At 47.5% G+C, this 22,624-nt stretch overlaps 1 protein-coding gene across 10 annotated transcripts in view; it reads right to left on the bottom strand.

Annotated features, from left to right (window-relative positions):
* sema4ba (sema domain, immunoglobulin domain (Ig), transmembrane domain (TM) and short cytoplasmic domain, (semaphorin) 4Ba) overlaps nucleotides 1-22,624 on the bottom strand; it is a 505,268-nt gene that overhangs the window by 98,926 nt on the left and 383,718 nt on the right. The gene's annotated exons all lie outside the window — the stretch shown is intronic.

Here is a 22,624-nt window from a genome sequence, read left to right as displayed (position 1 = left end):
GTAACTGTACCATCCAATTTAATGTGACCACCCCTCGTCTGGAAAAATCTCTTATCCACAACAGGCCCCGAGGGTTCCGGATAAGGGAGGGTCTACCCGTACTTACATTGGAGGCTGTTCAGAGAAGGTTCACTCGGTTGATTCCGGCGATGGGGGAGTTGACTTATGAAGATAGGTTGAGTAGGTTGGGCCTATACACATTGGAGTTCAGAAGAATGAGAGGTGATCTTATCGAAACATATAAGATAATGAGAGGGCTCGACAAGTTGGATGCAGAGAGGATATTTCCATTCATAGGGGAAACTAAAACTAGGGGGCATAGTCTCAGAATAAGGGACCGCCCATTTAAAGAATGAATTTCTTCTCTCAGAGGATTGTAAATCTGTAGAATTCTCTGCCTGAGAGAGCTGAGAGGCTGGATCATTGAATATATTTAAGGTGGAAATAGTCAGATTTTTGAGCAATAAGGGAGTAAAGAGTTATGGGGAGCGGGCAGGGAAATGGAGCTGAGTCCATGATCAGATCAGCCATGATCTTATTGAATGGCGGAGCAGGCTCGAGGGGCCAGGTGGCCGACTCCTGCTCCTATTTCTTATGTTCTTGTGTCTTCTTCATGACACACCTAGCAAGATTGTCTTTTTGTTGGCTGTTTATTACATTTAATTGCTCAATTGCTCCTTGTCTACTGACAATTTTCTCCTCATTGTTCTGGCAGCATCTGGAGGATTCTGAATTCCTTCAGGATGTTGAACTTCTTAATAATTCATTGTATAAAAGAAACTCGTTAAAAAAAAAATCTTCAAACTCTATTCACATTTTTATTTGCTGTTTCAACATATTTCCACATTCAGTATATATATATATATATTAGACCTTGCCACTTGCAATATCTACCCTCTGGGTATGTTTTGCAGCCCGTTGGCATAATCGCTCAACCAGGCACATCTGAGAGAGTTAAACCTGTTTTGCCATATAAGAGGGACGATGTAATACTTAACCCCATGTCCTCTGCTCTGGTCCGGCTAACAAAGTGTCACCACTTAACATCATTGGGATTGAAGGGAACTGCAAACAGATCTTAATTTCAGCCTCTCACCAAAGTGAGATGATAGGGGGCCACTAACTATGTGTTTCATTCTGGTCAAGATTGGCAGTGAAATGGCTGAAATTGTATATGATGGAAAGTGCAAATGATAAGATGAAGCCACACTTAAGCTGCCAAAATACTGGATCTTGGAATACGAGAACAGTCTCCACGACTGGTGGTTGTAAGATTGGACGTATTCAAGCTGAATTAAACGCAGAGGACACAGGGTGAGCAGCAGATGATGCAAAGGCCGTAACCAAGAGGTTTTCAAAGGTATCATTAACAGCGATAACAAACTTGAACAGTTTGCTAAACTCCAGGGGGAGCTGGGGCCTATAGGCGTCTGCCACACATTTGGTTGGTGTTTGAGACAAAAAAGATTTTGTTCCTTACTTTTGCTGTTGCTGCTTCACCTCAACAATAACCTGCATTTATATAGTGCCTTTAACATAGAAAAACATCCCAAGGTGCTTCACAGAACCGTAATCAGAAAAAAAATGGATGCCAATAAAAGATGTCAAGTTGTATTACGGCATCAAAGCATCTTGTGAAGTATCCCAGAAGAACCTTTTTACTATCTTCTTATGATCTGGAATGCGCTGCCTGGAAGGGCGGTGGAAGCAGATTCAATAGTGACTTGGATAAGTTCCTGAAAATGAAAAATTAGCAGGTCTATGGGGGGGAACTATTTGGATAGCTGTGCTGTGTGATGCTATCCGTTTGTGCCCATATCCTCTGCTGTAAAGGCCTGGTGAATGACAGCAGACGTCCCTGTGACATCTATCATTGCTTTCTGTGCTGAGGTGCTTGGTTAGATTGAGATCGAATCCCATTGGCCAGGCCGCTCTGCTCGGCCTACACCTTTAAGGAATACACTGAGGCTAGAATTCAAACCCAGATGCTCCAGGTTACATAGCCTTCAAACGGAGGTAAATTCAAAGGTGATGATATAGACGTAGTGGAATAGAAAATATGTTGGAGATGTGGATGGACTAGTAAGGGCACAATTATTGCCCATCTTTGGTTGCACATTGTGGGAATGTTTTTGCAATTGAGTGGCTATCTATGCTATTCCAGCGGACATTAAGGGGCTAAAATTGTCCCTCTCCTTAAGGCCGTTACCACCGCAAATCGGCGGCCCCGCTGCGGAGTGGAGTGGCCGCCGGCTTTTCCTGGAATGGCCGCTGCTCGCCCAATTGCCCTTCCTGGCGGTGCCCCGATCCAGCCCCTACCGTTCCGCTGCTGCCGATCCGTAGTAACTGCGGCGTCATCGAGCGCACTGCCGATCTACCGCGCCCCTCCCCCCACTCCACCCGTCGGCAACATTCCCCTCTGAAAATCTTCATCCCGCCCGGCGGTGCCAAAACCTGTTTTTCCCGGTGGTCAAGTGAGGCTGTGGCCTTCTGCAATAACGGTGTGGCTTCCCTTAAAGGGGAGGGCGCACTGTTGCTGCCGCCATGTTTTATTTTGTCGGCCGACTGCCATGTCAGCCTGACAATTATGCCCCCGGGTTCAGCCGAGCCGCCAACAGGCAGCCAGGCTTCCCCCTCTCGGGTGCCAGGCCTCTGGCCCGGCCGAAACCCTCCCTGGTGGCCCAGTGGACCGAAGTTTTAAAATCGAGGAGGTTCTCCCCTTTAAGTGATGGCGAGCTGCGTGGTGACGCAGTACCATGATGACATCATCGCGGCGGTCATTCCGCACCGCCCCCACCTTCCGCCCCTCTCGTGTAGTCACCGCCCGTATCTGCCCCCATTGAGAGCGACTTCCAGACCCAAGTTAAAAAAAACAAAGAGCGGAATTTTGCTCAAGGAGCAACCTCAACCATCGCGGCGATGAAAACACACAAAGCGGGGTGGGAGCGCCCCGTTTCAGGTGGAGGGCAATTTTGGCCCCCAAGAATCAGCCAGATACTGTGGGGTTAGATGCATGTTCAGGATAGGCCGAGATCAGGCAGAGCGGGTCAGTTCCCCTCCATGAAGGACATTTGGGAAGCAGTCGGATTTTTTATGATGTTCTGGCAGCTTTCGTGGACATTTCTTCCCTGTTGCCAGCCCACAGACTATTGAACGGAATTTCACAACTGACATGGTGGGATTTTGAACGCGTGCCATCTGGGTTGTTCGTTCAACACCAGAACCACGACACTGCTGGCTAGTGGCACACAATGATGTGAGGCTTCAAAAAAATAGCACTGGGCCTCATGGAAGGTTGATGCAATAAAAACATGACCTCTCAGAATATTGGGTGATGGCCTCAAGGCTGCTCGAGGCATCAGTTTGTTTATTGACAAAGAATTGCAATGGAATGCATCACCCTCAGGCAATAAAATACATTACCAGCAGTCTGAACAAATAATGCTCATAAAACTAGGAGGCAATCATTTCTACCCCAGCACAATAATAGCACTGATAACAACGGTCGTGTTTTAGAGCCAATGTGGAGCGTCTATGAAGCAAGAGGTCAGAGATCAAACTAGACACGTACTGGGAAGCTAGTTATCAGAATGACTGGGCGTGGAACTGTTATACAGTGGAGGTGGAGAGTAGGATCGAAAAAAGAGCTTGCATTTCTATAGCGCCTTTCATGACCTCAGGTTGTCTCAAAGCACTTTACGACCAATGAGGTACTTCTGAAGTTCCCTTTTTTTCTTGAGATGTGTTTCACTGGCAAGGCCGGCACTTATTGTCCACTTGAGAAGGTGGTATGGGCTTTCACCATGTGGTGAAGGTGTTCCCACAGTGCTGTTCGGGAGGGAGTTCCAGGATTTTTGACCCAGCGACGACAAAGGAACGGCCGATATATGTCCAAGGGGATGGAGCGGGACTTGGAGGGGAAGGTGGAGGTGGCAGTGCTCCCATGACGTTGCCCTTCGAGCTGGTGGATGTGGGTGGGCTGGACGGTGCTGTCAAAGGAAGCTTTCACCGGCAGGAAATGCCAAGTCAATTTTGGGAAGAAGGGGGGGGCGGGGGTGGGGGGCGGGCGGGGGGGTTGGGAATGAAATTCTAGCAAGGGCCGGAATTTTGCCTCCTTGTTCTGTGGGTTCTGGGATCTTTCACAAATTCTAAATTTAAGGCGTTTGGCACCATCGCCACCATAAACAAATAGAAACTGTTAAATTCATCCTTAGTCTGGCTACAATACCACAGGGTGACTATTAACCTTCCAATCTGCGGCCCCTATAATTACCCTGAAATGTGCCAAGCTAGAGCTAAAAGGTTATTATCTTCACAGTCAAGCTCAATTCCAGGCTTGCTCAATGCGTGTAGTCACCGCGCTGATCTCGACATGTCTTCCCTGTGCGTCCTGTGAGTTAGGCCTCACTGACCGGGGGAAGACGGATGGGCCCACCCACCCTAAATTGTCCCCCGAGGCGGGGAGTGGCGGGAAGGGGTTTCCGGGCTGCCCGTGCTGCTGTGCCTCGGGCACGCGCCGACTCCCCACCGACCGGCGATGACCCCTTTCCGACCCCCCGTGGGAAATTGCCCCGTGGGAGCGGATCGGCTGCCGGTTGGTGCCCCCGACAGCTTTCCCCGGCGGGAAGCGGTGTGTGGCTGGGGGGCGCGTCCGCCATTAAAGGGAGTGCGCGCTGCCGGCACCTCCATCTTATTTTACTTGTCGGCCAACCGGAAATGCAGAACAAAGACCCGAATATCAGCACAAGATCTGCCCATGGATTGGGGCGGAGAGAAAACTTCAAGATCGGTAAGTGCGCTTACTAATGAGGAAAGGTTGAGTGGGTGGGGCCTCTCGTCATTGGAATTCAGAAGAATGAGAGGCGATCTTATCGAAACATATAAGATTATGAGGGGGCTTGACAAGGTGGATGCAGAGAGGATGCTTCCACTGATGGGGGAGACTAGAACTAGGGGGCATAGTCTTAGAATAAGGGGCCGCCCATTTAAAACTGAGATGAGGAGAAATTTCTTCTCTCAGAGGGTTGTAAATCTGTGGAATTCGCTGCCTCAGAGAGCTGTGGAAGCTGGGACATTGAATATATTTAAGACAGAGATAGACAGTTTCTTAACCGATAAGGGATTAAAGGGTTATGGGGAGCGGGCAGGGAAGTGGACCTGAGTCCATGATCGGATCAGCCATGATGGTATTAAATGGTGGAGCAGGCTCGAGGGGCCGTATGGTCCACTCCTGCTCCTATTTCTTATGTTCTTATGTTCTTTTTGGTCGGGGAGTGGGGGGGCAATTTCAGCCCCTAAATCTCTTTCAAACACAAAATCTCTGCCAAACCTGGGATAGTGGAGACTCGGGCAATGCATCGCGGTGACATCACAGGTACGTGACACGTGACGCAATCGTGCAGTTTGCCACTATTCACGTAATTGCAACCCAGGAAAAAAAACATTTGCCAAATACTTCTTTTAAAAAAGAATGACAGCCAGGCCCCTTTAACAAGCTGGCTTCAGTTGCTCTGTCCTGTATATCAGGAAACTAATTACGAGACAGCTGCTAGGTACTTCAGCTTAAATGAGAAGGTGTTTATTTATAACTTTGAACAGACACCCTGCCAGAATTTTTAAATTAGATACGCATCCCTTTTGAACAGCACAGTAGTTGCAGCACGTGGCAAGTAAATGATCTCTTCTACGTCTGATCATTGCAGCCATACGCCCCATGAATAATAGAAAGCAAAGAACTTGCATTTATATAGCGCCTTTCACAACCTCGGGATGTCCCAAAGCGCTTTACAATCAATTAAGTGCTTTTGAAGTGTAGTCACTGTTGTGGCTGCTAATTTGCACACAGCAAGCTCCCACAAATGCAGGAATGTGATAATGACCAGATAATCTGTGTTTTGATGATGATGGCTGAGGGATAAATATTAGCCAGGACACTAGGGGGAACTTCCCAGCTCTTTTTCAAAATACTGCCATGGGATCTTTTACACCCACCTTGAGAGAGCAAACGGGGCCAAGGTTTAGCGTCTCATCCGAAAGACAGTACCTCAGACAGTGCAGCAGGCTCCTCAATACATGCAGGGGACGATGAGCCTAGGTTTTGAGCTCAAGTCTCTCTCGAGTGGGACTATGAACCCATAACCTTCTGGCGCAGAAGCAAGTGAACCAAGGCTGACACCTGATGACTCGGGGACTGACACTGAACCGTTGTATGTTTCCAAGTAATTATTCCTGGCATGGTTCACAAAATGTATTTTTAAACCTGGCTGGCAAATCAACCAGTCACTCTGCAACGGTGACCAAGAGATCACCTTCCTGAAAGGATAAGATGAGCAATCACTGGCTTTCTTCTAGTAAGAGTATGTCTAAAATTGCAACTGGTCCCGTTAAAATTCAGCCAGTGTTTCCCATCCCTCATACATGTACATAAGAACATAAGAAATAGGAGCAGGAGTCAGCCATTCAGCCCCTCGAGCCTGCTCTGCCATTCAGTAAGATCATGATCTGATCTTGGTCTCAACTCCACTTCCCCGCCCGCTCCCCATAACCCTCGACTCCCTTATTGCTCAAAAATTTGTCTATCTCCACCTTAAATATATTCAATGACCCATTCTCCACAGCTCTCTGGGGCAGAGAATTCCAAAGATTGACGACCCTCAGAGAAGAAATTTCTCCTCATCTCAGTTTTAAATGGGCGGCCCCTTATTCTGAGACAATGGGCTCAATTTTCCCGTGATTTGCGCCGTTTTTTTTGAGCAGGCTTTTTTTGACTTAAGTTAAAAAAAACAGTTTCCCCAATCACTTTGCACCAGCATAACTCAGTTAGTTACGATTTTTTTTTTAGGTGTTTTTTTCAGCCAAAGGAGGTGTAATCTGTCACCTACGCCAATTCTGGCCATTTAGGGAAGTTTGGCGAGCTGAGAGTTACTCCAGTTCTGCTTAGGCCGGCGTATGTGTCCTCTCCAGAAAAACCTTCCCAAGAGCTAAGGAAATCGGTGCAGGTAAGGTCATCGGTGCAGGTAAGGTCATCGGTGCAGGTAAGGTCATCGGTGCAGGTAAGGTAATCGGTGCAGGTAAGGAAATCGGTGCAGGTAAGGAAATCGGTGCAGGTAAGGTCATCGGTGCAGGTAAGGAAATCGGTGCAGGTAAGGTCATCGGTGCAGGTAAGTGCAGCAGATGCCCGGACAGCAGCAGCAGGAAAGGTAAGAGAGAGGGGGAGTGAGAGTTGGGGTGGGGGGGGGGGGGGGGAAGAGAGAAGGTGCGAGGGGGGAAAGAGTGGCGGGGCAGGGGGGGGGGGAGCCTTTCGGGTGCAATTAGGTGCGGGGACCAGGAGGGAAGAGGCCATTCAGCTTGGGCTAGGGACGGGGGAGCGGACTGGGAGGCCGCTTGGCCTCGGAAAGGGGCGGGGGGAACATACCGGGAGGCCATTTGGCCTGGTCAAGGGAGCAGTACGGCAAGCCCTTCGGCCAGGGCTGGGGGCGAGAGACCCAGGATGGCAAGGCTCTCGGGGCTGGGGGCGAGCTGCACCGGCAAGGGGCTCAGGACGGGCTAGAGAAGCAGACCGGTAAGCCCTTCGGCTTAGGCTAGGGGTGGGCAGCAGAACCGGCTTTAATAATTGGAGGTAAGTTGATGCAATATATTTAATGTGTTTTTAAGTTGATGCAATGTGTTTTAATGTGTTGGGAGCTGGCTGTATGCTTCACTTTGCAGCCTCAGCTCACATTGTGTACCTGGTTACTGTGACAACCCGATCTTTTTGGCGCAGATCAAGGTTCCACCCCCAAAACTAAAGGAAAGGTTAGGCTGCACCAAGGTGAGGAAATCAAATGGGGAAACGTAGACATTTATTTTTGGCTTACTTCTGCCCCCAAAAAATGGCCGTAACTCTTCAAGTACGCCAAAAAAAAAGATTTGGGGAAAATTGTGCCCATTGTCCCCTAGTTTTAGTCTCTGATATGAGTGGAAATATCCTCTCTGCATCCACCTTGTCGAGCCCCCTCATTATCTTACATGTTTCATAGAAACATAGAAAATAGGTGCAGGAGCAGGCCATTCGGGCCTTCGAGCCTGTACCACCATTCAATATGATCATGGCTGATCATGCAACTTCAGTACCCCATTCCTGCTTTCTCTCCATACCCCTTGATCCCTTTAGCCGTAAGGGCCACATCTAACTCCCTTTTGAATATATCTAATGAACTGACCTCAACAACTTTCTGTGGTAGAGAATTCCACAGGTTCACAACTCTCTGGGTGAAAAAGTTTCTCCTCATCTCGGTCCTATATGGCTTACCCCCTATCTTTAGACTGTGACCCCTGGTTCTGGACTTCCCCAACATCGGGAACATTCTACCTGCATCTAACCTGTCCAGTCCCGTCAGAATTTTATAAGTTTCTATGAGATCCCCTCTCAGCCTTCTAAATTCCAGTGAGTATAAGCTTAGCCGATCCAGTCTTTCCTCATATGTCAGTCCTGCCATCCCAGGAATCAGTCTGGTGAACCTTCGCTGCACTCCCTCAATAGCAAGCACATCCTTCCTCAGATTAGGAGACCAAAACTCAAGGTGTGGTCTCACCAAGGCCCTGTACAATAAGATCACCTCTCATTCTTTTGAACTCCAATGAATATAGGCCCAACCTTTCTTCATAAGTCAACCCCCTCATCTTCGGAATCAACCTCGTGAACCTTCTCTGAACAGCCTCCAATACAAGTATCGGTAGAACCTCCATTATCCGGAACCCTCCAGACCTGTCCTATTCTGGATAAGGGTTTTTAACCGGACGAGGAGCGGTTATGTTAAATTGGATGGTACAGGATGCAAGTATATCCTTCCTTAAATACGGAAACCAAAACTGTACACAGTACTCCAGGTGTGGCCTCACCAATACCCTGTACAGTTGTAGCAGGACTTCTCTGCTTTTAAACTCTATCCCCCTTGCAATAAAGGCCAACATTCCATTTGCCTTCCTGATTACTTGCTGTACCTGCATACTAACTTTTTGTGTTTCATGCACAAGGCCCCCAGGTCCCTCTGTACTGCACCACTTCGCAATTTTTCTCCATTTAAATTATAATTTGCTTTTCTATTTTTTCAGCCAAAGTGGATAATCTCACATTTTCCCACATTATATTCCATCTGCCAAATTTTTGCCCACTCACTTAGCCTGTCTATATCCCTTTGCAGATTTTTTGTGTCCGACTCACAATTTGCTTTCCCACCATCTTTGTATCATCAGCAAACTTGGCTACATTACACTCGGTCCCTTCATCCAAGTCATTAATATAGATTGTAAATAGTTGAGGACCCAGCACTGATCCCTGCAGCACCCACTAGTTACTGTTTGCCAACCGGAAAATGATCCATTTATCCCGACTCTCTGTTTTCTGTTAGTTAGCCAATCTTCTATCCATGTTAATATATTACCCCGCAACCTCGTGAACTTTTATCTTGTGCAGTAACCTTTTATGTGGCACCTTATCAAATGCCTTCTGGAAATTCAAATACACCACATCCACTGGTTCCCTCTTATCCACCCTGCTCGTTACATCCTCAAAGAATTCCAGCAAATTTGTCAAAAATGATTTCCCTTTCATAAACCCATGCTGGCTCTGCTTGATTGAATTATGCTTTTCCAAATGTCCCGCTACTGCTTCCTTAATAATGGACTCCAGCATTTTCCCAACGGCAGATGTTAGGCTAACAGGGCTATAGTTTCCTGCTTGTTTGTCTTTTGTGGTTTTCCAATCCGTTGGGACCATCCCAGAATCCAGGGAATTTTGGTAGATTACATCTAATGCATCCACTATCTCTGCAGCCACCTCTTTTAAGACCCTAGGATGTAAGCCGTCAGGTCCAGGGGACATGTCCACCTTTGGTCCCAGTATTTTACCGAGTACTTCTTCTTTAGTGATTGTGATTGTATTAAGTTCCTCCCTTGCTATAGCCCCTTGATTATCCACTATTGGGATGTTTTTAGTGTCTTCTACCGTGAAGACTGATACAAAATATTTGTTCAACCTCTAAGGGACCAACGTTTACTTTAGCTACTTTTTATATAACTGTAGAAGCTCTTACTGTCTGTTTTTAGATTTCTTGCTAGTTTACTCTCATAAGCTATCTTCTCTATCATTTTTTTAGTTGTTCTTTGCCAGTTTCTACAAATGTCCCAATCCTCCAGCCTCCCACTGTTCTTCACAACATTGTATGCCTTTGTTTTCAATTTGATACCATCCGTTACTTCCAGAAAGCGTCAGAAAACAAAATCGAAAATCCGGAAAAGCCCGGAATGCGGAATGGCCTCGGTCCCGAGGGTTCCGGATTTTGGGCGCTGCACCTGTATACACGTGTCAAATATTACTATCAAAATTATTACTGTTACTCCCCAAAAGGTGATCAAGCACACTGACCGATTACATTTAGATATGAAATGGGATGAAAGTACATCCTATGAAAGAGGAAGACAAAGTCAAAGCTGAGAAAATAAACATTGTTCACCTCATAATAATCAATGGTCAAAATTTTCTGAGACTGAGCCAACACAGGAGTCTAGCACGCAGCAGGCAATTTATAGGGCATTTGTAGATCGTTTTCTAATAAACCATTTATGTGTTTTGAGCACGTTCAGCTTCTTTATTGGAGGCTTGGTAGTCTTTTGGGGAAAGAGCATGTTGTTCTTGTATTCTCTTGTGAATATTTTGGGGAATTAATCATTCTAAATATTTCAGGGGAAAAATTCCGTTGCACCCCATTTGGGGGCGGTAACACTCGCAGAAGTCTCACCTCTCGTGAGAAATTGGGATTACCACCCTCGCAAGAAAGTGCAGTGCAAAATAATGCGCTCCACTTCCTGTCTGGGGCGCCAGCAGGGTGGATGCACCAGGAGCAGGGTACAGCGTTACACACAGGGTCGCATAATGCTACCGCATAGGAGAGGCTCTTCTCTTACTTAAAGGGAAGAGCCCAAGCTGCAAACTCTGCATTATAAAAATAGTCCTACCTGCACCACCAGGGAACAGGGATGCTGTGCCAACAGCACCACACAGGCATTCAAAGCACCAATGGGGCACACCAAAAAAAAAATCGGCCAATTTTTTTTAAGCACTGCACCTCCCCTTTAACTATTGTCCTGCGAGCGGCCTACCGCCCAGCTCACGCCCCCTGAAGCTGTTACTGTCATCACCCGCTGCAGCTTCAGGGGGCGATAACCAATTTAGGGGTCCGGGTTACTGCGTACGGTGAGTGGAGCGCGAAGGGTTACCGCCGCCATTAAACTCCCGCCGAATTTAGTGGGTCATTAGTGGCACAGGCAAAAAGTCATCTGCGCCCCAGCAGGGGGTACAAATGACCCGAAGTTCTCGGCCTTACCATCTTGTGCTCGTCATCAGTTTGAAGCTTATTTGTATCTTTAATGTTTTCACCTATTCTGTGATAGTCCTCCTGCTACAGTAGCACAGAAATACATTTTTACAGTTATAGTTTGTCTCTGCAGCTGCGGTTATTTCTGGGTCTCTCAGCACCTCTGACCAGCCTTTCAACTTGTTTTTGCATGTTCCTATATTAATTCCAGTGAGCACATCTCCTTTCTCCCTGTAGGATTTGTAGATGTAATTATTCCTCTTTATCTCACTTTTAATTTGCTTGTTAATCCATTTAGGGTCACACTTGTTTAGTCTGAGCTTATTGATCTTAGATGTGCACATGTCCTGCAGATCCAGCATTATTTTTTTTTTGGAGGTCTTAATTTTGTTCTCGACTGAAATATTAACAAATATTGTTCTTCCATCTATTTATCTCAATTCTTCCCTCCTCTCTTTGAATTTGGTGTTTTTTAAAAGTTATAAATCTGGTCTTTGGTTTTAATAGGTCCCACATCATGTTAACCTTGACCACTTTGTAGTCCATTTCTTCTATATTATCTGGATCATTTACAAATATCAGGCTAAGGTGAGCATTGGCCCTCGTGGCTTCTCGTGGAGTCATGAAGCCGATAGGATTGAAAGATGGCAAATGTAACCCTACTGTTCAAGAAAGGAGGGAGAGAACACACCGGGAACTGCAGGCCAATTAGTCCGACATCAGTCGTTGGGAAAATGCTGGAATCCATTCTAAAGGAAGTGGTTAACAGGGCACTTACAAAATCATATGATTAGACAGAGTCAATATGAGGGAAATCATGTTTAACAAATCTATTAGAGCTTTTTGTAACTAGCAGGGTAGATAAAGGGGAACCAGAGGATGTAGTATATTTGGATTTCCAAAAGGCATTTGATAAAGTGCCACATAAAAGGTTGCTAAGCAAGATAAGGGTTCATGGGATTGCAGATAATATGTTATCATGGATTGTGGGCCCCCCCGACCTGTGTGAGACCACCACTGCAGGTCGGGGCTATAAATAGAGCTGGAGCATCGGGCCCTGGAACATTGTGGCAGAGGTGCGGCGAATGAGGGTTTGGGGCCCAGAAGAGCCGAGGGCCCAGGGGCAGCACGGCCCAGCCCACACTGCGATATTTGTGTGTACTAGGTCCGTGCAGCAGAGCAGGTCTCCAGTCGTCCTGGTTAACCCTTGCCACTGGATAAAGGCCTCACTCTGTCGAGCCCGTGTGGTGGCTGATGTGTAACGGTCACCACACGTTAGAAAAATCCACGCACAGGCATCTTCCACCCCCTCAACTGGAGTTCAGGACTGGGACATCGGGTCCTTTATTGAAACATCTGTGAACTCTCGTGGAAGCAAGTCATCCTCATTCGAGGGACCGTCTATGATGATGATGAGTTAACCACAGATGGCTCATCCTTCTCTTCGAGTCTTTCTTTCCCACTGGAATATATTTGCTGAGAGTTATGTACTATCTCTTTAAATGCTTGCCACTGCTTTTCTACAGTTTTACCCTGTAATATATTTTCCCAGTCCACTTGAACCAGCTTTGCCTTCAAATATTTGTAATTACCTTTATTTAAGTTCAGACACTAGTTTGAGAACTAGCTTTCTCACCTCAAACTGAATTTGAAATTCTACCATGCTATGATTACTCTTCCCCAGAGGATCCTTCACTATGAGATCATTAATTACTCCAGACTCATTATACATTACCAGATCGAAAATAGTCTGCTCCCTGGTTGGTTCCATAATGTATTGTTCCAAGAAACCATCCTGCATACACTCTATGAACTCTTCCTCCAGGCTACCTTTGCCAATTTGATTTGTCCAATCAATATGAAGATTAAAATCACCCATGATTATTGCCGTACCTTTTTTACAAGCCTCTATTATTTCTTGATTTATACTCCGTCCAACAGTATAGCTACTGTTTAGGGGCCTGTAGACCACTCCCACCAGTGACTTCCTACCCTTATTATTTCTTATCTCCACCAAAGCTGATTCTGCATCTTGATCTTCTGAGCTAATATCATTTCTCACTACTGCCCTGATCTCATCCTTTATTAACTGAGTTACTCTACCTCCTTTTCCTTTCTGCCTATCCTTCCAAATAGCAAATACCCTGAATGTTCAGTCCCCAGCCTTGGTCACCATGCAATCAGATCATACCCATTTATTTCTACTTGTGCCATCAACTCATCTATCTTGTTACGAATGCTGTGTGCGTTCAGATATAGAGCTTTTAATTTTGTCTTATGTGTAAGCTGTGTCCCTTCCTGTCTCACTCTGGTTATCAGTGCCCCTATTGCTACCCTGCACTTTGCCTTCTCCTTTCTCTTTTTACATTTCCGTTCATCGGATCCCTTCCCCCTCCCCCACCCCCGCCCCACCACTATTCAGTTTAAAGTCCTATCTACAGCCATAGTTATTCGATTCGCCAGGACACTGGTCCCATCCTGGTTCAAATCAAGCCCGTCCCGACGGAACAGCTCCCCTCTATCCCAGTACTGGTGCCAGTGCCCCATGAATCGAAACCCATTTCTCCCACACCAATCTTTGGACCACGCGGTTATCTCTCTGATCTTATTTATCCTGTGGAAATTTGTATTGGAATATTACAGACTAAAATTGGGAATGGGTACAATAGCATAATGGTAGTAATCCAGAGCACTTGATCAGCTCCGCTGGGCGGGCAACATTGTTCGCATGCCTGACAAGACTCCCAAAGCAAGCGCTCTACTCGGAGCTCCTTCACGGCAACGAGCCAAAGGTGGGCAGAGAAAATGTTACAAGGACACCCTCAAAGCCTCCCTGATAAAGTGCAACATCCCCACCGACACCTGGGAGTCTCTGGCCAAAGACCGCCCTAAGTGGAGGAAGTGCATCCGGGAGGGTGCTGAGCACCTCGAGTCTCATCGCCGAGAGCATGCAGAAACCAAGCACAGGCAGCGGAAGGAGCGTGCGGCAAACCTGTCCCACCCTCCCCTTTCCCTCAACAACTATCTGTCCCACCTGTGACAGGGACTGTGGTTCTCGTATTGGACTGTTCAGCCACCTAAGGACTGATTTTAAGAGTGGAAGCAAGTCTTCCTCGATTCCCAGGGGCTGCCTATGATGATGATGAGTAATCCAGAGGCCTGCACTAATGATCCGGAGACACACGTTCAAATCCCACCACGGCAGCTGAGGAATTTAAATTCAGTGAAATAAATAAATCTGGAATCAAAAAGCTAGTATCAGTAACGGTGACCATGAAACTACCGGATTGGCGTAAAAACCCATCTGGTTCATTAATGGCCCTTTAGGGAAGGAAATCTGCCGCCCTGACCCGGTCTGGCCGATAGGTGACTCCAGACCCACAGCAATGTGGTTGACTCTTAACTCCCCTCCGAAATGGCCCAACGAGCCACTCAGTTGTATAAAGCGGCTCACCACCACCTCCTCAAGGGGCAACTAGGGGTGGACAATAAATGCCAGCCTTGCCAATGACGCCCACATCCTGTGAACGAATATTAAAAAAAACATTTAAGATGTTAGATTCTGATATGGGGAAGCTGACCTTAGTTGCTGACTGTTCCACCTTTCAGTATCAGCTTGTACTCCTCTGTGACTTCAAGTGATTATGGGAGGTAATCCGATCAAAGAGGATTACCTATTGTCTGGTTTGATCTGGCAATGTTTAAGCAGGTGTGGGGTGTCCGTCACTGTGCGGGGAACATCCTGCTTTGGTGTGAATTGTGGCTCAGTTGGCAACTCTCTCGCCTCTGAATCAAAGCTTGTGGGTTTCAAGCCCCACTCCACTGAGGGAGTGCTGCTCTGTCAGCGGTGTCCAGCGCAGACAGAGCTTGTGTTTAAAAGCTCATTGGAAAGTCGGCAATGTAGCACTCCCTCAGTGCTGCACTGGAGGGTCAGCCTGGACTATGCGCACAAGTCTATAGCGGGGTGTAAATCCAACGAACCTCTTCCTGAAAAGTGAGAGTGCTGCCTACTCCGCCAAGAAACATAGAAACATAGAAAACAGGTGCAGGAGTAGACCATTCGGCCCTTCGAGCCTGCACCGCCATTCAATGAGTTCATGGCTGAACATCTTCAGTACCCCATTCCTGCTTTCTCGCCATATCCCTTGATCCCCCGAGTAGTAAGGACTACATCTAACTCCTTTTTGAATATATTTACTGAATTGGCCTCAACAACTTTCTGTGGTAGAGAATTCCACAGGTTCACCACTCTCTGGGTGAAGAAGTTTCTCCTCATCTCGGTCCTAAATGGCTTACCACTTATCCTTAGACTGATAGGCCAAGCTGAATTCAGACAGATAAAATATGGTCACATCTGACCTCTGACCTCACCGGGTGAGGAGGAGTGCTCGTTGCCCCAGGCCCTACAAGGATACACATGACCCCCTGCCCGATCACAAGGCCGCCCGCCGCGAGAAAGTCCCAGCAGCTGAGTCCCTCACCTAACTGGCATCGGCAGGCGGAGAGGACGAGAAGTGCGCCGGTGGGAATTAAACAGAGTTCGGGAGTTAGCATCAAACACATTCTGGGCGAGAGATTTTTACCCAAGAACATAAGAAATAGGACCAGGAGTAGGCCATACGGCCCCTCGAGCCTGCTCCGCCATTCAATACGACCATGGCTGATGTGATCACGGACTCAGCTCCACTTCCCTGCCCGCTCCCCATAACCCTTGGCTCCCTTATCGCTCAAAAATTTGTCTATCTCCACCTTAAATATATTCAATGACCCAGCCTCCACAACCCTCTGGGATAGAGAATTCCTAAGATTCACGACCCTCTGAGAGAAGAAATTCCTCCTCACATCCGTTTTAAATGGGTGACCCCTTATTCTGAAACTATGCCCCCTAGTTCTTGATTCCCCCATGAGGGGAAATATCCTCTCTGCATCTACCCTGTCAAGCCTCCTCAATCTTATACGTTTCAATAAGATCACCTCTCATTCTTCTAAACTCCAATGCGTATAGGCCCCAGCTGCTCGGAGGGACATCACCTCACACCAACAATCTAAATGCTGGTTAAAAGTAGCAAGCTGGATCTGTGGCACGATTAACTGGCATTAGTGTAGTCTCATTCTTAAATCGAGGCCCCGTCTGCCATCTCAGGGATGTAAAATACTGCACAGCATTCAGTCAAAGAAGAGCAGGGGAGTTCTTCCCATTATCCTGGCCAATACTTATCCTTCAATCAACATCGCTAAAACAGATATCTGGTCATCACATTGCGGTCTGTGGGAGCTTGCTGTGCGCAAATTGGCTGCCGCGTTTCCTCCTTTACAACACGACTACACTTCAAAAGTATCTCATTGGCTGTAAAGCGCTTTGGGATGTCCTGAGAACGTGAGGGGCGCTATATAAATGCAATACTATCTTTCCAAGATTCTAAAGTAACTGCATGTATGTGTGTGTAACCTGTACACACAATCAAAGGGCTGATGAGGCATTTGTTGGCATTAAGCGCTGCTAAAGACTACTGTCACCTTGCTGTTCAATATTCACACCACTTTCACCATATGTCAAGGACTGCAGTGATCTGGGCCATTGTGTGTCTGCTATAGGATGTTGCCTGTCAGTTGATATAACATCAATTTTAGCCCAAGACATACATCACCCCAATGAATATTAAAAATATGACTATATTCCAAAACAACTTAATTGCCTGTAAAGCGCTTTGAGACGTCCGGTGGTCATGAAAGGCGCTATATAAATGTAAGTCTTTCTTTTGTTATAGAAAAATGGGCTGTCAGTTTAGCATTACTGCCCACACTGCGATATGTGTACGTGCTGGGTCTGTGTAGCAGAGCAGGTCTCCAGTCGTCCTGGTTAACCCTTGCCACTGGACCAAGACCTAGCTCTGTAAAGCCCGTGTGGTGGCTGGTGTTAAAACAATCCACACACAGGCATCTTCCACCCTTCAACATGTAGTTCGGGATCTGGGATATCAGGTCCTTCATTGTAACACCTGTGAACTCATCCCTTTTTGGTGTGGAAGCAAGTTATCCTCGATACGAGGAACTGCCGAAGAAGACGACTGCACACCAGTGCACAATCATTTATTGCCAAAAAACGTACAAATGGTGTCTTTTGTTTGAACTATCACCGGAATGAATTAAACAAAGAAATCCCCCTAGTATTGTGATCCATTAACAAGATGAGGGAGCGAGGCCCATGTTGAAACCTTTTCTTTCTCTATGTCTTTTCTTTCTATCTCTCTTTGTCTGAATATTTCCCGTTACTTTATTTCTCCTTCTCTATTACTCCATCACCAACACTTCTGTTATTTAATTTCTCTCGAAGGCGGTACTATTATGGGATGTGCTTCCACTGGCACTGTCTAACAATGGCCTTTGACAGCTTCAGGATCACTTTTAGCGATACAGTACCAGCGTTTGAAAAACAAAATCCATATTAAACGGAATTCAAATTCCCAAACTGCCATGGTGAGATTAGCACTTAGATTCCCTGGACGTGCAGGCTGGATTACTAATCTAGAAACATAATCACCACAGTGCCTTACTGCTTTTGGCTCTTTGGGAACCCCCATGCTCTATATGCACATAGATCCCCTCAAGTATTTCTGTAAAACATGTTGTTTTCTGCTCCAGCTTGTATGCATGCCCAACGTAAAGCTGTGCCAAAGTTGATTATTCTTTTATCTAAGATGACTGTTTTTGTCTCTCTGCCTCAGCTTTGTGTGTTCTGCCTGTTCTGTGCCAAAGGTGGTAAGCAGGAGAACTCTGTACAGGCAAGCTTTAAAAATCACTCACGGTCTTTGCTGCTTACACGCCTTTAAACAATCGGTTTCCTACATATCTCCCCCGCAGAAGCTGGCAACAATTACTCATCGAAGTTTGCACGCAGGTGAGGCGGAGATATCACCACCTGAGACTCCACAACCACATCCTCAACATTTCTCACTCTAAGGTTCAGCAGTGATTTACCAAATAAATATGATCTGGAAAGCACTACCTGAACGGAAGCAGATTCAATAGTAACTTTCAAAAGGGAATTGGATAAATGCTTGAAGGAGAGAAAATGTTCAGGGCTGTGGGGAAAGAGTAGGGGTGTGGGACCACTGTTCCCTGTTAACCTGCGTGGTTACACAGTGGTCTGAGGGTCCCAAGCAGCCGGCTCACCCGCTGTTAAATGGAAACACCGCACACGTGTGGAAACTTGTATAGGCCACGTGGCCCGTTAAAGGAAACTGATGACCCTGTATAAAACACTGGCCCGGCCCCAACTGGAGTATTGTGTCCAATTCTGGGTACCACACTTTAGGAAGGATGTGAAGGCCTTAGCGAGGGAGCAGAAAAGATTTACGAGAATGGTTCCAGGGATGAGGGACTTCAGTTTCATGGATAGACTGGAGAAGCTGGGGTTGTTCGCCTTATCGCAGAGAGGGTTGAGAGGAGATTTGATCGAGGTGTTCACAATCATGAGGAGTCTGGACAGAGTAGATCGAGAGAAACTGTTCCCATTGGCAGAAGGGTGGAGAACCAGAGGACACAGATTTAAGGCGATTGGCAGAAGAACCAAAGGCGACACGAGGGAAAACGTTTTTACGCAGCGAGTGGTTAGGATCTGGAATGCACGGCCTGAGAGGGTGGTGGAGGCAGACTCAATCGTGGCTTTCAAAAGGGAGTTGGATAAGTATCTGTAGGAGAAAAAATTGCAGGGCTTCGGGGAAAGGGCGGGGGAGGGGGACTGGCTGAGGTGCTCTGGCAGAGAGCCGGCACGGGCTCGATGGGCCGAATGGCCTCTGTCTATGCTGTAAGATTCTATAAAACCATCAAACTGTTCAATGGTTGTTTAGAAATGTAACGATTGTAACACGTCATGTTACCCACGCATGTTATTACCACATAAAAAAAGCACAGCGCTCTTCTTGCTATCCCACCCTCCCCCAGATAAGATAAAGTTTCACCGAACACATTATATGGTGGGGGTCAATCCCTGATTGGTGTTTTCCAGCTTCGACTTCCGAGATCACAGATCGGATATTCGGGCACACTCCGCTGGCGAATTTCTGACCTGCTGAACCTGCAACATGGCGGGTGGGTGGGGTGTAATTCCCCTCCGTGACCTTACCCGATATTCGGCAGGAATGTGGCGCAGAAAGTCGGAAAATATCTGGGCGGCAAAGCCTGCTGTAACCTCACGGCTGTGACTGGGATTTCCCTCGCTCCCTCCGTCCGGCCTGCTGCTCCTTCCCGGCTCGCCACGTGCAAAATGGCGGCAAGGACGCACGGCCCGAGTTCCCGGCACATTTTGATTCTCCCGCCCCGGATACTGCTGCTTCTCGGGCCACCGTGAGGGAGATGTCAATGGGTCCCGAGAACTGACGATGAGGGCCCTGAGCTGCCTAAAGGGAGGGAGAGGCCTTGGGCCTTGCAACGGCCTCCTGCCCCTCCAGAGACCTGCACAGAGCCTCGGCCCATCACTGGAAGCCCTTCTGCCCCGTCATGGTCCCTCAGGGTTTCCTCGCTCGCTCCTGGAGGGTTTGCTGCCGTCAAGTGTGAGCTTGATGTGCACAGGCAATGAGCCCAACCCAGGAGAAGGGGTGGGGGTTGGGCCGGAGTGGAGGGCCGGGACCGGACCGGAAGTATTGCTGCCTCCTGACTCCGCCCCGAAGAGAAGCCGGCCTCCTGACGATGGGGGCAGTGCAACAGGAGCTCTCGGGGAAGTCAGGGTCCCTTCCCACACCCCACAGCCCCAGAAAATTTACAATGGTGTCTTATTGAAGCACCAGTGATCAGCAGCAATGATATCCAGAAGCTGAAACCTGGAGTTGCCTGTGATGCAAAGTGTGACCTTAATGTGGTCCATTTGTCTCCGACAGTGGCAGTATACGGGTGGGATTGTGTTGGCTGCCTGTTCTACACCCTGCCCGACATTCAGTTCTGATGAAGTCAATGGAACGGAATACAGGTCAAACCTCCCTTATCCAGGACTCCCTTATCCAGAACCAACCCTCGTCCAGAACCATTCCCGGCCACCGGGTGGCACATGCGCATAACTCCGACATGAACAAATTGAAATCCTTCCTCGCTGCCGACTCCTGCAATCACTGGCCTGACCCCGCCATACACCGCCACCATCCCCCCCCTCCATGATCTCTCTGCCGCACTCCCAGCCCTAAGCCAGTCAGCCCTGATATCCCCTTGTTCAGTAGCTGTACCATTGTTGGTGGTATTTCTCCAGCGACTTGTGGTGTCTACTGTACATGGTCCATGTCTCTGAACCGTACCAGAGGGCGGGTATTACTACAGCCCTGTAGACCATGTGGAGACCAACGATGTCGCCGCAAGATCCTACAAATCCCCTGGGAGGACAGATGCACCAACGTTAGCGTCCTTGACCAGGCCAACATCCCCAGCATTGAAGCACTGACCACACTGGATCAGCTCTGCTGGGCAGGCCACATTGTTCGCATGCCCGACACAAGACTCCCAAAGCAAACGCTCTACTTAGAACTCCTTCACAGCAAATAAACCAAACGTGGGCAGAGGAAACGTTACAAGGACACTCTCAAAAGCCTCCCTGATAAAGTGCAACATCCCCACTGACACCTGGGAGACCCTGGTCAGATACCGCCCTAAGTGGAGGAAGTACATCCGGGAGGGCGCTGAGCACCTCGAGTCTCATCGCTGAGAGCATGCAGAAACCAAGCGCAGGCAGCAGAAGGAGCGTGCGGCAAACCAGTCCCACCCTCCCCTTCCCTCAACGGCTCTCTGTCCCACCTGTGACAGGGACTGTGGTTCTCGTATTGGACTGTACAGCCACCTAAGGACTCATTTTTAGAATGGAAGCAAGTCTTCCTCGATTCCGAGGGACTGCCTGTGATGATGAGGATCTGTACCATCCAATGTGACCACCCCCCGTCCAGAAAAATCCCTTATCCAGAACAGTCAAGTCCCGAGGATTCCATATAAGGGAGGTTCAACCTGTATTGGGTGGGGAGCAGCATTCCCTGTAAACTGCAGCCGGGCAGTGCTCCAGGGATCCCACGCAGCCGGCTTGTCAATGCAAAATCAGCGCATGCGCAGTATTCTGAACGGCCCGTGTAGCCCCTTAAAGGTGCCGTGTGATGCCAAGAGAAATGACGGGGAACATTGGTGGGGAGTGCAGTGGGAGGCCGATTGGATAGCGCCAGTTTTGCAGTAATGCCCAAGGTAAATTTCTACCCCTTTATTTCTGAAAGGCTCTCACAAATTAAAGACAAATAATATTGGAATTTAGCTGCCAGTTCTCACCTTCAATTTGACTCTGAACAGTTAGTGATTTAAGATGCAGAATTCTCCGGTGAAGTAGATTGTTCTATAAATGCATCGACGTTTCTGAAAGTCCTCCAACTTAACTCAAAGACAGATAACAACTTCAATTTAAACAACCCACCCTTTTTTTCTCTTTCCCATGGCAGCTGGTGATGATTCTGCCATTCACACCCCGTCTAGACTCATCTTTTGTTTCTTAACTTGTCCCATTACCATCTCATCCCTTTTGTCTCTCTAATCTCTCCTGCCTTCCACCCTCTCACAGACCTTCCCTTTTGTTCATTCCTCCCCTCCCCCTTTCAGTGCCCTGCACTTCCTTAACAATCTGTTACATCTCGAACTTTTGCCTGTTCTGTCGAAGGGTCACAGCCCCGAAACATTAACTCTGTTTCTCTCTCCACAGATGCTGCCCGACCCGCTGAGATTTGCAGCATTTTCTGTTTTTATTGACTTCAATTTGTTTTGCAGGGCAATTGTACTGTGAAAACTCATGATAAAACGGCCTGGTATAACAGACTTCCAACCGATTCACTTTTCTGATCATTGCAGGAAGCCAAATCTCAACAGGAAATCACGCCACTCTGCTGGCTTGTGATATGAGCTCTGGTTGCAAATACCATCAGAAATTAAAGCGAACCAATGTTCATTTTTCACTCACCGGAACACTTCCGGACTGAGCTACGGAGTTTGCCACGGACAAGGGGATAAAAGAGCAGTTAATAATTCTCTGGATGCAGCTTTTCAAATTAACGCATGCTGTCGGACAGAAAAATAAACTCCTATACTCATTTCCTTCCATTCTTATTAATGGCTGACTTCATGTCATATGAGGAGCAGCAGCATGTATAAATAAAGCAGATGATAGAAAGACAGACTTGCATTTATATAGCGCCTTTCACGACCACCCGACGTCTCAAAATGATTTACAGCAAATGAAGTACATTTGGAGTATAGTCACT

This window comes from Pristiophorus japonicus, chromosome 17 (genome assembly GCF_044704955.1).
Source record: "Pristiophorus japonicus isolate sPriJap1 chromosome 17, sPriJap1.hap1, whole genome shotgun sequence".
Classification (NCBI taxonomy): Eukaryota; Metazoa; Chordata; class Chondrichthyes; family Pristiophoridae; genus Pristiophorus; species Pristiophorus japonicus.
Note: the sequence above shows the minus strand (reverse complement) of the source record. Positions and strands in the feature narration are given on the sequence as shown.